At 40.5% G+C, this 16,021-nt stretch overlaps 1 long non-coding RNA gene across 1 annotated transcript; it reads right to left on the minus strand.

Moving 5' to 3' along the window:
• Positions 1 to 6,456: 6,456 nt before the first annotated feature.
• Positions 6,457 to 10,166, minus strand: LOC105465491 (uncharacterized). Its single transcript, XR_977545.3, has 3 exons — positions 9,530 to 10,166; positions 8,051 to 8,224; positions 6,457 to 7,672 (listed from the first exon to the last, which is right to left on the minus strand). It is a non-coding gene; the product is annotated as an uncharacterized lncRNA (long non-coding RNA).
• Between the last annotated feature and the right edge of the window lie 5,855 nt (positions 10,167 to 16,021).

Raw genomic sequence — 16,021 nt, forward strand, 5'->3', positions numbered from 1 at the left:
AATTACTTCAACCATTGTGAAAAGCAGTACGGTGATTCCTCAAAGAGCTAAAAGCATAACTATCGTTCAGCCAGGCAATTTCATTACTAGGTATATACCGAGAGGAATATAAATCATTCTACCATAAAGACACATGCACACAAATGTTCATTGCAGCACTATTCATAATAGCAAAAACATGGAATCAATCTAAATACCCATCAATGACAGATTGGATAAAGAAAATGTGGTACATATACACCATGGAATACTATGCTGCCATGAAAAAGAACAAAATTATGTCTTTCGTGGCAATATGGATGGAGCTGAAGGCTGCTATCCTTAGCAAACTAATTAGGAACAGAAAACCAAATACCACATGTTCTCACTTATATGTGGGAGCTAAATGATGAGAACTCATGAACACAAAGAAACAAACAACAGACATGGAGTCTACTTGAGGTTGGAGGGTGGGAGGAGGGAGAGGAGCAGAAAATATAACTATTGCATATTGGGCTTAATATCAGGTGATAAAATAATCTCTATAACAAACCCCTGTGACATGATTTCACCTATGTAGCAAAATTTAACATGTACCCTTGAACCTAAAATGAAAGTTAAAAAAAAAAAACCCAAATTTTTAAAAGTTGAAATTGTTTGTATCAAATATCTTTTCTGACTATGATGGAATAAAACTAGAAATCAATAACAGAAGGAACATTAGAAACTGTACAAATCTGTGGAAATTAAGCAACATACTCCTGACAACAAATGAGTCAATGAAGAAATTAAGAAGGCAATGAAAGAATTTATTAAGACAGATAAAAATGAAAGTAAAAGAGAAAAACCCATTGGATACAGCAAACACTTCTTAAAGGGAAGTTTATAGCAATAAATACCTAAAACATCAAAGTAGTAGAAAAACTTCAAATAAACAACATAATGATACACCTTTTCTTTTCTTTTCTGGTGGTTTTTTGTTTGTTTGTTTGTTTGTTTTTTGTTGTTGTTGTTTGTTTGTTTGTTTTGACAGGGTCTTGCTCTGTTGCCCAGGCTAGAGTGCAGTTATGTGATCATAGCTCACTGTGAACTTCTGGCTCAAGCAATCTTCCTGCCTCACTCTCTTGAGTAGCTGGCACTACAGGCACATGTCACCATACTCAGTTATTTTTGTATTTTTTTTTGTAGAGAAAGCATCTCACTATGTTTTCCAGGCTGGTCTTAAACTCCTGGCCTCAAGCGATCCCCTTTCCTTGGCCTCCCAAATTCCTGGGATTGTAAGCATAAGCCACCATGACAAACTGCTTTCTTGATATATTCTTCAGATTGTTTGCTATTGGCTGTATTTGGCTGAATTTGCATTGCTATAAAAAAATACCTGAGACTGGGTAATTTATAAGAAGAGAGGTTTGATTGGCTCATATATATGCAGGCTGTCAGAATGCATGGCAGCATCTGCTTCTACGGAGGCCACAAGAAGCTTTTACTCATGTCAGAGGTGAAGCAGGAGTAGGCACATCACATAGTAAAAGGTTTTTCCAATTTGTTGGTGTATAAGTGTTCATAATAGTCTAATGATCCTTTTAATTCATTGTAATGTCTCCTTTTTTCACCTCTGGTTTTCATTGAAATGTCTCCTTTTTCGTCTCTGATTTTATTTATTTGTGTATTTTTTTCTTAGTCCAGCTAAAGGTTTGTTAACTTATTTTTCTTGTTTTGTTTTTATGGCTAGGCACATAATTTAGGGACAATTTACTTGGAGAAATCACCTATCTGTTACATATGCCACATGAAATAGGGAGTACCGAATTCTTTCATCAGAGTACAGAAATTGATTAGACATATACATCCCTACCTCATAGGAGAGGAAAGCTTTATTTGGTATATCCTAAGAATATTCAATTATGGAGCTTCTGGAGTGAAGGATTCATTGTACTTCTCAGTTACTAGATGAAGATTATTGCATTGACACTGCACGTCTTCATGCAACTCTTTGATTGGGCTGCTGGAATGCTCAGAACCAAATTTAGGTTTTACTTCTATTGAGCATTTTTATAAAGTCTTCATATTATAATTGTTAGCCTTATTTTTCATTAAACTCAATTTATTTTGACTATATCACTTGGGCTCTCTTGCCAACAGTCTTGAGTTCTGCTAATGGGAGACTACAGAAGAACAATAAACTGGTGGAAGGAAAAATGGGACATTTATTCCCTGCTCCTTACCTACTTGGGCCTGCATTTGTGCTGACGGCAGCATCCATCCACACTTGTACCTCCTGTTGAGAGGGAGGCCCTTCCCCCACAACTCTAGCTTTCACTGGATTCTGATAGCCCTATTTTCCCTTGCTCCTTCAGGTCTGGAAGTGGTGCTGGCTTTCTGCTCTTGCCAGCGTCTGAGTGCAATATCCCTTACTGGTTTCCCTTGTTGATTAGGGAATAACCAATACGGGAAAACCAATTGGTCCTGGCTTTCTGCTCTTGCCAGTGTCTGAGTGCAGTATCCGTTATTGGTTTCCTTAACCCTCTGCACACACGGGAGGAGTAGTGGGGTAGTCTTTTCATTAATATTTTTTTAATTATCTGAGTTGGACTCAGTTTCCTATTAGATACCTAACTGATACCCACCCCTTCCTCAAAGACATTTTACTGCCCTCTATTGAAACCTTTCATAAGCAATTGTATACATGTATCTCCAGTGTGAACCACGCCACTCAGATGTGGGATGGAGTAAACAATCCACAGCACAGCAAAATGAGAGGGACAGAAGTTTTAACTTTAATAAGGAATCCATCCTCCATACCTCTATAAAGAAACGCCGAAGCCTCTCCACTTAGTCTCAGAGCGTCACCTGCATATGCTTCCTCATTCTCAAAGTTTCTCTCCTCAGTCCTTTCTCTTGTCCTCACTCAGCAGCTTCTTTCAGTTTTTCTCATTGAGTATTTTGTCTCTCCCTTGGGAAACTCTACCCTTCTCTACCAAGCAGAGTTGTCCGAGCCACAGTCCTTTCATATGTCTAGAAAGTTCCACCTCAGATTTAGCTGGAAGGAAATGTTAGGTGTTTATTTTTCTTCTCCGGCGAATATGCTGACTCTGAAGAGAGGCGAGTTGAATTCTGATCCCACAAGCATGGGGTTGGAGTTGCAGATGGAGGTAGACAGTGAATGCGTTTATTCTAGCTTGGTTTTCCTCAAGGTATGGCTGTGACCAGTTGCTTCTCAATTAAACAAGGGTATTACCATGAAGAAAATTATTTTTTTCTGGAGACAACATTGTATATTCACACCCAGTGATTATATTTCTTCTATTAACAGTATTTTAACCCTATTCCTTTCTCACACACACACACAACTGAATATTGTTGTATTAAGGTAGCATTATTTTCTTACGCTTTCATGATATAGAAACCTACCTTCAGCGAGGTTACTGAATAATCTGGGCTGAGTGGTGTCATGTTCAAATAGTTTTTCCTGATTGCCAATCTCAGATACCAACCTTATAATGTAATCACAGATTGTACTAATTCAGTGTAAAATACTCTCAAAGTATCTTGATGCATACATAGATTAAGTTAGTGGTTCTCAGCTGGGACCAATTTTACTTCACAGGTGACGTTTGATGATTGGAAACATTTCAGAATGTAACTGAGGGGAAGAGGTTGTTACTAGAGGCCAGAGGCCAGGAATGGTCCTAAACATCCTACAATGCACAGGACAGGCTCACACAACAAAGTATTATTCAGTTCAAAACTCCCCTCAGGGAGCTTTTATCCATGTTTTGATTAGGGAGGTAAAATCACTAAGACTTACTTTTTGACATGTCCTTATGGGATTGTGTTCTGATTTGAAGCAGAACCACTTCTGTGGATAAAAGGCCAAAGTGTCCTCATTTTCCAAATTTCTCCCTTACAGTAACTCACACACACACTCATTCACTCAGAGGAAATCAAGATAAATAGCAAGAAGCTTCAAAAGCTCAGCCTGACAGAGGGTGTGTGTTGAAGGTTAGGGGTCAATTTGCTGCCTTCATCTTGGAGACAGGGAGGCATGTTTGGACAATACTGATATTAGAAGGGATTCCTTCCTACTCCTCTCCCTTCTTCACTCATATCTGGCCTCCCTGGCAGGGTTTCAGATAAAATATAGGATGTCCTGTTGTCTTAGCTCAGGCTGCCATAACAAAATACCATGGATTAGGTGGCTTAAACAATAGACATTTATTTCTCACAGTTTGGCAGGGTGGGAAGTCCAAAAGCAAGGTATCAGCAGGTTTGGTTCCTGGTGAGGGCTGTCCTTCTGGCTGCCAGGTGCCCGCCTTATCACTGTGTCTTCACATGGCCTTTCCTTGGTGCATGCCTGTGGAGAGACTCCTCTCTCTCTCTCTCCACATAAAGCCACCAATCCCATTAGATTAGGACCCCACCTTTATATCCTTATTTAACTACCATCTAAAAGTTCTGTCTTCAAAGAGTCGCAGTAGGGGTTACAGCTTCAACATATGAACTTTAGGGAGAACACATTTCAGTCTGTACCACCAGTTAAATTTGAATTTCAGATAAACAACAAACAATTTACCAGGCATACTTATATTAAACATTATTCATTGTTAATCCAACATGTAAAATTTAATTGGACATCCTGTATTTTTATTGGCTAAATCTGGCAACCCTCCTCCCTGGGCCATTAGCTGGCATTGGCAACACAGACCCTGTTCTAGGATCAAAAACACAGGAGGAATGTGATTGATTCCAGAGTCACATTTCTACAGCATAGGTCTGATTTTGCCTAAAAAACATATCCCCTTCCTGTTGCTTGCCTGTCATTTGGAGAAATTTTTCTTTACTAACACCAGCGTGTGCTTGTTATAAGTGTAACTATGCCCTTTCCAGAATGTGAAAAGAATAAATATTGCCATTACAATTAGAGTATTAATTTTATTTTTTTCTATGTGATTTAGATGTTGAATAATTTGGAAAGTAAGGGGGAATTTTTATTATAGCTTTTACAATTTTCAGCCTCAAATTTAATAACTTAATATTATTTGTTGATGATGATTAATCAATCATCATTTTATTACCTCATTTTTAAGATAGCATTTTGCTCATACTCTGCCATAAATTTTCATATATTATCATTTATCTCAAGGACCTTATTAAAACACTGTCAGTTACTCAATTTTCTACAACTTTCAAAAAAATTACAAAAATACCAAAAGAACGATTCCAGGTCTTTCTCTGTGGTGTGTCTGTGTTTTGGTTATGCTTATATTTTCTCATTCATTCATCGACAAATATTCATTAATATGTATAGTGAACAGGACATTCGATAAGCATAACTAAGACCCTCTTACTGGATTTCTGAACTTCACACTTTGACAAAAGTAACACAATTGCTTGGCAGTTTGTATTAGTCGCATGTTGCTGTATAACAAATTAGCTCAAATCTTGAAGCAACAGCATTTCCATGTCACAGTTTTCCACAGGTCAAGAATCTGGATACAGCTTATCTGGGTCCTATGCTCCAGAGCCTCAGAGGTTTCAGAGTTGATGAGGGCTATGGTCTTATGGTGTGAGAAAGGAGCCTTTCTAAGCTTCCTCCCGTGATTGTGGCAGGATTCAGTTCCTCAAAGGTTGTTGGACTGAGGGCCTCAGTTCCTCACTGGCTGTTGGCCAGAAGCTGCTCTCAGTTTCTCACCACATGGGCCTCTCCATATGATAGCTGGGAACATGACTGTTAGTTCCTGTTAGAGAAGTCAAGTGACAGGGCCAGAGAGAGAGTACCAGCATGACCAAAATAATCTTTTGTAACCTAACCACGGAAGTGACATTCTAAGACTTTTGCTATGTTTTATTTGTTAGAAGGAAGTCTCCAGGTCAGCCCTTAGGAGAAATTAATGTTAGTGACAAAATCTGAAGCCATTTTTAAGATACTGCTTTAATTTCTGGCCTTTGTTTTTCAAAAAGTCTAGCTCATTGAAGTGATTCATATGTTATCTTGAAGGACAGAGGAAAATAGAGGGGAACAATTTTCAAGTTAAGGAGAGAGGGTGGGAGAGATTTCCTCAGGAGTAAAGAGGCTGGAATCTCACAGCCTGTTGAGAGCAATCGCCCTAGCGGTAAGTGAGATGAGGGACCAGAGCTGATTCTACCTGGATGTAAAGGCAATCAATGGACACTTCTTGCACACCTGTGTAAATCTGTACACCGAGAGTCTTTGTTGTTTTTGATATTTATCAACATTTATTCACTTTACGAGTTGACGTGTGACCAAGAGGGGACAAGCACCAATGTTTTAAACTAACTGCATAGTCATTTTATGGATTTAAATCTCAGTGTGTTTGATTTAAATGGATTGTTGTAGAATCTGGTAAGGCCTTTTAAGTTATGTTTGGCAGAATTTGTTCCAGAACAATTATGATGCTTCCAGCCGACTTAATATTCCTTTTCATAATTATTTTCCAATACATGAAATGCTGTAAAAAGACCAGAACAAATGCATTTTTGCTCATTTAATTTGCTATTTTTAGTGATCAGGATATGGTGTTTATTAGGCTTATGAAATGAAAATATTACATGTTCAAATATTAGATAAAATCTCAGTAAACTGAACAAAAATTATGATATCTTCCATGCTTCACTCTTAATTCTACTGCTACTTCCGTTTGAAAACAATTCACATATTTTAGTCTTACTTGTTGGTTCCTCTGCCTCAGACCTCTTAGCAATCCCTGCATTCCTAATGCTGTGATTCTGGTCAGAGCATGTCTCTCTCTGCCGCTCTCCTGCCGGAGCCTTCCAACAGCTCCCCCTGGATGCCCCTCAAACCCATCCCCTACACAGCAAGAGAGTGATCTGAAAACAAATGAACAAACAAAAAAAGTCAAATCACACCCTTCCCTTCAAAAACCCACCCAAAGCTTCTCATTCAACTTTGAATAAAACACAGACTCTTTAGATCTCTTCAACCTGCCAGTTCAATGCCAGCTATACTCCCTCCTCACTCTACTCCACTTTTATTCTGGTCCTCATACTTACTAAACTCTAGAGCCTAATTCAGGTGAGTCAAGCATACCAATAAACAAATAAAAACAGGCCAGGTGTGGTGGCTCATGCCTATAATCCCAGCACTTTGGGAGGCCAACCTGGGCAGATCACCTGAGGTCAGGAGTTTGAGACCAGCCTGGCCAATGTGGTGAAACCCCGTCTCTACTAAAAATACAAAAATTAGCCAGGTGTACTGGCAGGCACCTGTAATCCCAGCTACTCAGGAGGCTGAGGCAGGAGAATCACTTGAGCCTGGGAGGTGGAGGATGCAGTAAGCCTAGATCATGCCACTGTACTCCAGCCTGGGAGACAGAGCGAGACTCCATCTCAAAACAAACACACAAAGAACCACACACACAAATAACAAAAAACAAATCTGCTTGGGATAATCAAAGTGGTCATACTGATTATTTGTCGTAGATTAGCTGTTGCTTGGATGGAGTCAGATTCTGTCTCATGTGTTTGATTCTAGTTTCTTCCGTCAAATGACTGATGATAATTGAGGACTTCCTGTGGCAAGCAAATTAACATAGCTTTCTCTGCCGTTACTCTCCAAAGCGAGTGAAGATGACCTGTTTAGCTGTTCAGCTGGTCTTTTGCTCAGAGTTCAAAGCCTCCTATTTCTTTATCTGATAAAATTTAGCAGTAATATCTGTGGGCCAGAAATTTCATGGTATTTAGAAACTGGGCAGTGGATATGTGAACCTGAGGCAAATGTATTTGTTATTACATTCTCTCTCCTTCAGCTCACCAGTCCTCATAAGCACACATGCCCTACTTATTAATATGACCTACGCATCAACAATTTTGGAAGCCCCCAGTTGGCTATATCCTTAGAAAGGAGATGCATTTTCTTGATTAAACAATATACCATTACAATGGATAAACTTGAAAGAGATGGAGAAAATGGAGTTACTAATCATTCTTCATGCTCTTCAGAAAATGCAATTTCTATTTCAGTAAAGCAAATCATTTCTCTATGGTAAGAAAAACAAAAGAACTCTAAATGCTCCTCATCTGTGGGTCATACCTGAAAGCCTCAGTCTATCCTATGGGATGCTATGCATTCCTTCTGTATGGCATTCTTTCTCCCAGTTGTTTCTGCATGGTAGACAGAGTTGAGGCCGGTCACTTTTCCTGGGGATTTTATGTTATGACTCTTGTAGTTCTCTCAGGGCACACTTTGACTAAAGGGCTTCAAGTTCTCAAAAGAAAAATAAGACTATGTATCAGCCATAGAAACATATATTAAGAGATGATAAAAGCAAACAAAATGGTATATTAAAAGCTCTTGTCACTTCTTCTAGAGAGCCAAAGAAATGCCTATTAAGCATCAACTGCGTGCTCAGCACTTTATTAGGATGAACAAATCATTTATTTGGGATTGAACAATGACATGTATACTACAATGAAGAACATGAAAAATATACAGCATAATAGAAGGCAAAATCAGAGACTGTAGGAGCCAAAAGGTGGGGAATCAAGAGAACTGAGATGACCAGCAAAGCCTTCAAGGGTCTTCAGTGATGAGAATGATTTACCTAGTAGCCAAAGCCTTAGTCATTCTCCTTACAAAGCCTATGTTAATTTTCACAGATAACATTCCATCTCCTAAGAAGTGTGTGACCCTTTGGGCCACAGCTGGCTCCTTCCAGAGAGGAGAGGCTTAAGTCCTGATTCCCCTATTTACCTGGGGACTCCGGATGTTTGCAATACAAGGTCAAGCTTATAGAACCACCCAATACCATTTCCGTCTTCAAATATGGGCTCAGGTTTCCGTGGAGGCAACATAATTATTTCTTACTAGCACTCATTTAAAACCTGCACAGGACTGATCAATCTCTTCTGTCCATATACCCCAGGATAGGGGCTGAAGGGCATCATTCTAACTCCCAACACCATTTGTAAACCTAAGTACTCATGCAAAAATCCTTCCTCTTTGGATGTTCAGGTTTTTCATTTTCTTCTTCTTCATAGCTGTCATCTACAGAACTCCTGACCACTTTTCCATACTCAGTAATGACTATGGGCTCTGAATCCCTGTCATCCTCTTCATCCCAAACACCGCCATCTTTCTTGAAATAAGCACAGGCTTTGAAAGGAAAAAGAAGTGGGTTTGAGATTCAGTTCTGCTAAGTACCAGTTGCATCACCATGGGCAAGTTACATAATTTCTCTGACCCTTAGTTTCCTCATATGTAAAACATAATAATAGTACTTACTTCAAAAAGGCTGTGCAATTATGCACGTAATTTGCTCACCACAATGCTGACCCGTAGACAGTGATAAATAAATATTGCTTATGAGGATTGCTATGAGTAACAGCACACCCAACACTCTTTTTCATGGTTCATTGATCTTCTCAGCTCTACCATCTCATCCTATGCAGCCCCACAGTCAGCTTTGGGCTACACCTTTGCAACCTGAATTGTTCCTCCTGCAAAATCTAAACATCTGCATTGCTATACCACCTTTTTCTATTATTCTAGACCTCTTATTTCTATACTCACCTTACACCTGTTCTTCAATTTTTTTGATCTTCAGTCCCTCTTGGTTCTTCTTTCTCTCATTTCTCAAAACTGTACAGACCTCATACTGTTATTTAATTTATAACAGTCTTTGACAACTCTCTTGCTTTTTGGTTTTTCTTCTGTATCTTTCTGGTAAAATCTTATTCATAAATCAAACCACTTGACTATTTCTTCTGTTTTCATATCCGGTTTCCAGAGAGCTACTAGAAAAAAATACATTTCAACGAGAATCTGTAAGTTTACAGTTTCCAACCTGGCTCTGGTGAACTGCCTCTGCCATGCGTCACCTCATTGTCTGTACCTTCAACACTTTCTTGGAGTTCCCTACATATCATCTCTCTCGAAGCCTCTAGCTGCGTTGTTTGACATCTATATCATGAGAAGAACTTTTTAAACTTTCTGCTACTTCCTCTCTCTTAGCCCTTTCCTAGCTCCTCCTGCTCCAATGATACAGTAACACATGCTCTTACAGTAGAAAGTTCTGCATCCCATCCTTCCCTGTTTCATCAGGGATGTCATTCCATTGTTTTATCTCAATCCTCTCCTGTTACTTTATCCTTTTTTCACTTAACATGCTCTTTCTCTCAGGATGTAAATGTGTTCAAGATCTTCCCTTCTTCATATACTTGCACTCTTCAAACACTATTGACTAGACTCTGACACATTCCTCCTGGTGTTTCCTCCTATGAATCCCTGCCTCTCTGGCCAGGCTTTCTTAGCTGTTATTGTTTCTTCTTCTTCTCTTCCCATTCTCCTTCCCCTCCCTCCACTTCTCCTTTGTTTTCAGGATTCTATCCTTAACCTCTCCCTATTGTTAGTCTGGATCCTCTCATACAGGGGTGATAGCCACAATATTTAACAAGGCAGAGTTGGGTACTGACAAATCAGAATAGATACTGGTCATAAGGAATTCATAGTCATGCCATGGTGTACCGGCTGAGCATTAGCCCTGACTCCATGGAGTCAACCTCCCCTGTGGTTTACTTCTGTACTGCCATCTCAACTCTCTTTCTGTAAATTAAAGTGAATACACACAGAGGAATGTATCACAAGCACCGTAAGTTTAACATTTCTAAAACAGAGCTCTTCTTTTCCTCTTTTGTCTTCTCCAAATGTTTCTTCTCCTGTACTCCCCCTACTGCTACCGATAGGGAACTGGCACCGTACCATATTCTGAGCACTACTATATCACCACTCTGACCTCAGGTCCATTTTCTACTTTTGCTGTGGGAAGAACACAAATCTTAAGCAGCAAATTCCCTGCTAAAAATGCTATAATAGCTTCCTACTGCTTTTAGAATAAAATCCAAGCTTCTTAGGAAATATAAGGATCTTCAGGATTTGGCCTGTGACTCCTTCTTTACCCTAGCCTCTCAGCACTTTCCTTGCCACCCTTAATCTTTTGTGCCCTCCACTTTATCCTGGATAGATATCTGCCTCCAAAAGTCATGCTAATGACTTTTGCCATGTACTTTTTTTACAGCATCTCTCCACTACATGACCCATTGTTACCACCACCCACTCACCCTAACTTATTGGTTAGAATAGCTCCTGCTTTAAAAGCTTCATAAGATATGTCATTTTTAAAGGAGGACTTATTGAGCTCCCCATTCTCCAGTATGAGTTAAGTATACCCCAAGCCCCTGCTCCCATTGCCTCATGACTACTTCTTCCATTTCACTTACCAGAAATTTTTGTATCTGACCATTACCTCTCTAATTCTTCACTGCAATGTGATATCCTTGAAGGCAGAGACTATGAGTCTCGAGCTGAAGTAGTGCTTAGCATACAGTAGGAGTCAATGGGAGCTTGTGGATTGAAAGGCTGCCCATTAAGCAGGAAGACCATAGATGATGAACACAAGCACATTGGGTCTGTTCATCGTTGATATGTGGGTTCTGTTTATCATTTGAAAAAACTCGAAATTAGTGAAGCAGATGACACTGCCTGGTCTTTGTTCGGTGTTTCGAGGAGCTATCAAGATACACAGAAACTGTCCCTCAGGAGTTTCTGAGCATCTACAGCTGATTAGAGGGCTCTGTGAGCACCTGCTGCCTTCCCCTGGGTACCCATGGGGGCTTAATGAATCTTGACTACTGAGTGTACCTTTCTCTGTGCTTTACCAAAACAAGTTCATATGCTTTAAGTAAGTTGCAGTTGCCACTCTCCTCCTTTCTATATTTTTTCTTTCATAGAGTAAGAAAAGCAGCAAAATGGACATAGGTAATATTCTTCAGATGATCTTGTTTTATATTTTGGAGGCGTTTTCAAATCCTGCCTATTTTTAATTGTTTCAGTAAAGCTAAATAATTTATATGTTTTTAATGTTTCTCTGTTGTCTTGTAATTTTATTATATCCAAAGTGTATTCCAGACACAAATTGTGATTTAGCTTGTGATTCTGGATCCTCAATTGCCTGCATCCATTTAATTTAAAATTTTATGGCAGGATGCTACACTTATTAGAGGCTCAAACCACCATGCCTCTGGTGCCCTGGGGGTGGTGGTAAACATGTTGGGGGAAGCACAAGTCTGAGTGGTAAAGGAAGAGGTCATCTTCAGTCCCCAGATCAGGCCAAGTAATTTGGAGCTGACTAACTGCGCAGTAGTAAAAGACTCTTCCTTCAGAATCATCTTTTAAATTATTGCTCAAATTGTGGTTAAAACATCCCTTCATTTGCCCTTCCCACTCTCACCTTTCATTGCCCACTCACGAAGATTTACAAAAAGCAGGAAAAATTGATTTCCTAAATTCTTGGAACAAAATAATTTCAAACCTATTATATTAGATCATTTTATTCTTCTTGTGCAAATACTGTTGATGGTAATCTGAATTTTGCTTATGATTGAAATACAAAGAAACTTTTATTGTATCATATGATCCTTGCTGGGGTTTCCTGAACCTATCTGTCTCAGATCATCATCATTTTATTTTTTCACAGCTCAGCCTATTGTTATGTTAAAAATACCCAAATGGCAAGGCAGATGCTTATTAATTTCATATTATCATTAAGAAATGGAAGGGAATTAGGATTTATTGATCACACATGATGTGCTAGACACAGTACTATATGCCTTACATATGCTACCTAATTTAATTCTTATCACTATCTAGTGATGAAGAGATTATTTTCACCATTTTAGATGAATATATGGGAGTTCAGAGAACTTGAGTAATTTGACCAGTGGAGCATAGAACATAGGAAAACCAGGATTTAAATCTGATTATGGTTAATTTCAGAAGTCCATTGTTATTCTACTACACAATGCTATACCCTAGTGTGATGTAAGAGTACCATAAAGTTTAGTATTTAATTTCCCTTTTGCTTCTCATTGATTTTTCTTTTAAAAATTTTATTGTGTTCCTAATGGATTATCTATGTCTCCTGCAAACTGCTGTGGATGGTACTGTTGTGTGTGCATGTACACACATGGATATCCGTTAGAAGTCAGAGATAGTGTTGTTTATGTATTAAGATGTTTAGCCAATAGCATTTTCTAATGAGAATTTTTCCCTTTTCTACACCCCCAATTTGGGAGTTTTATAAAATAGTCCATAATCTACAAAATCAAAATGTGCAACCAATGACTTATCTGTACAAATTTTGGAGCAGTTTGTGTGGTCTAAATTCTTTTGCTTTTCTTTATCTGCCTCCACCTCCTTCCAACTTACTTTCCTCTACTCATGGTGTTTCCTTCCAATTTGCTCTCAGTTCATACTGATTCCTAACAGCTGACCCCGCCCCTTTCTCTCCTCCTCTTTTCCTGGGCCAGTTTATGTCCCTTCCAGGAAACCTTCCTCTATCTCCTTCCCTCTCTGATCTCTTTTAGTCAGGACCACACAGCTGAAACAGTGAGTCAAAAGTTAGGTGATTGCTAGCGATCATTGTACAACTAAATGAAAAGAACAAGGACACTGGTTTATGGAGTTGTGTACGTTTTGTTTGCTTGTTTGTTTGTTTTGAGGCAGGGTTTCACTCCTGTCATCCAGGCTGGAGTGCAGTGGTGCCTTCACAGCTCACTGTAGTCTTGTCCTCTAGGGCTCAAGTGATCCTCCCACCTCAGCCTCATGAGTAGCTTGGGTTACAGGCACGTGCCACCATGCTCGGCAAATTTATTTTTATTTTTATTTTTATTATTTTTTGAGATGGAGTTTTGCTCTTGCCCAGGCTGGAGTGCAATGGTGCAATCTCAGCTCACTGCAGCCTCTGCCTCCCTAGTTCAAGCTATTCTCCTGCCTCAGCCTGCCAAGTAGTTGGGATGACAGGCATGTGCCACCACATCCAGCTAATTTTGTATTTTTAGTAGCCACGGTGTTTCTCTATGTTGGTCAGGCTGGTCTTGAACTCCTGACCTCAGGTGATCCACCCACCTCGGCCTCCCAAAGTGCTGAGATTACAGGCGTGAGCCACCACGCCCAGCCACCCAGCCAATTTTTAATATTTTTGATAGAGATAGGGTTTTGCCATGTGGCCCAGGCTGGTCTCAAGCACCTGGGCTCAAGTGATCTGTCTGCCTTGGCCTCCCCACACCTGGCCATGAAGTTATTTCTTTTTAAAACTCATCCACAGTGGTTGGACAATGCTGGCATATGGTCGCTCCTCAATGAATATTTCCAGGTCTTTGGCCAAGGCTTCCTATAAGGTTACACAAACATGGGGGCTATACAAAACGGTGTGTTTTAACTGTTGTTGGTTTCTATGTCATATACTTTGAAAGTGATTGACCCAGGGAATACGGTGAGGCCTACCATCTGCCAGGCACATCTAGAGTAGAGCTCTTTGATGGGGAAAGGATCCTTAGAAAAAGGGACAGCTTAGCATTATTTAGTGCCAAGTTAGCTGATTATGTGATAGAGATCCCAGGGAGGGCCTCACTTTACTCCAATCTTTGCAACCTTATTGTCCTTCTGTCTTAGCATCTCTGCCTTGACCTTGTTACATTCGCTTTGTGCCATCCACCCCAATCCCAATGTCTTTCTCCATTTTCTTGCTGAAACTCTTTAAGGCCTATGCATACTTTCAGAACATCCCATATTTCTGCTAGCAAAGCACTTACAACCATTTGAATTACGTGTGTGGCTGGAGAGTATGTCAGAGCCTCCCTGGGAGACTGTTATATGCTCATTGCTTCAGAGAAAAGTTGTGGAGGGCTGAAAGCAAAGGTTTCTTGTCCTTTGTCTTTCACAGTTTTAGTCTGTGGGGACAGGAAAGAAAAGACTTAGTGTTTTAACTAACACTTTTGGAGGGACAAGGCCTTGCCCCTTGTGGCAGAGTCTGCTATTGTGCTCAGCAAAACCTGTTTCTTTTTCGTCCTGGACACAGAGCTAGATGACACTGTCTGGACTCCCTTGTAGTCGTATAAGATCCTCATCAAGTCTGAACCACGGAATACTGACCAAGGTGATGTGTGCCTCCTCCATACCTGGACCATAAAAACTCCCGAGCAGGCCGGGCGCGGTGGCTCACGCCTGTAATCCCAGCACTTCGGGAGGCCGAGGCGGGCGGATCGCGAGGTTAGCAGATCCAGACCATCCTGGCTAACACGGTGAAACCCCTTCTCTACTGAAAATACAAAAAATTGGCCGGGCGTGGTGGCGGCGCCTGTAGTCCCAGCTACTCGGGAGGCTGAGGCAGGAGAACGGCGTGAACCTGGGAGGCGGAGCTTGCAGTGAGCAGAGATCGCGCCACTGCCCTCTAGCCGGGAGGACAGAGGGAGACTCAGTCTCAAAAAAAAAAACTCCCGAGCAGGACTTCCCTCCTCATCTTTCCTCCTCTGCCGGCTGCATGGCACGGACTCTAAGGACTTACAAGATAGTGGAATCACAATATGAAAAGGAAGTGGGTCCCTGAGTCACCACAAGGGAGGTTTCCTGCTGAATACTTCCAGTGAACTGCTTAATAAGGGCCTGGGGGATGTAGCAGAGAGACCTGACGAAGGTTTGTGGAATCTGAGAATACATGTGGAACTCCAGTTTGGTGGCAGAATTTTACCAAAGGAAGAAGAGGTGTATAGCGAATCTAGGGCCCACCACACAACAGAATCATTTCTACCTCCACAAGCACAACACAGACAGTATCCAGAAATGCTGGACTCACGTAGATGGGTTAGGGCCATTTCTCGGAGATGAAATCAGATGAATCCCGAACTGATAGCAAGCATTACATGGAATGCTGAATGTCTCAGCAGATGCAGAGTGGGTAGATAGTCTCAAGTGGCTTCAAGGGACAGGGCTGCCCTTCCATCTCTCCCCACCCACTCCTCAACACCTTCTAAGACCCACCTCCAGAATTAAATGGAGCTCATGGAAAGAGAAATCTCTAGTGATCTGAGACAGGGTTTCTGCTACTCTAGTAGAATGGGAGTTTGAAATAGGAAGTAGGATGAATTATAGAAAAATTAAGAAACGTATACATTTTTCACCTCTGAGTATGAGGACTGAAATTTATCTTCCCTCTCCTCCTTTGCTTGT

Source organism: Macaca nemestrina, chromosome 5 (assembly GCF_043159975.1).
Source record: "Macaca nemestrina isolate mMacNem1 chromosome 5, mMacNem.hap1, whole genome shotgun sequence".
NCBI classification, from domain to species: Eukaryota; Metazoa; Chordata; class Mammalia; order Primates; family Cercopithecidae; genus Macaca; species Macaca nemestrina.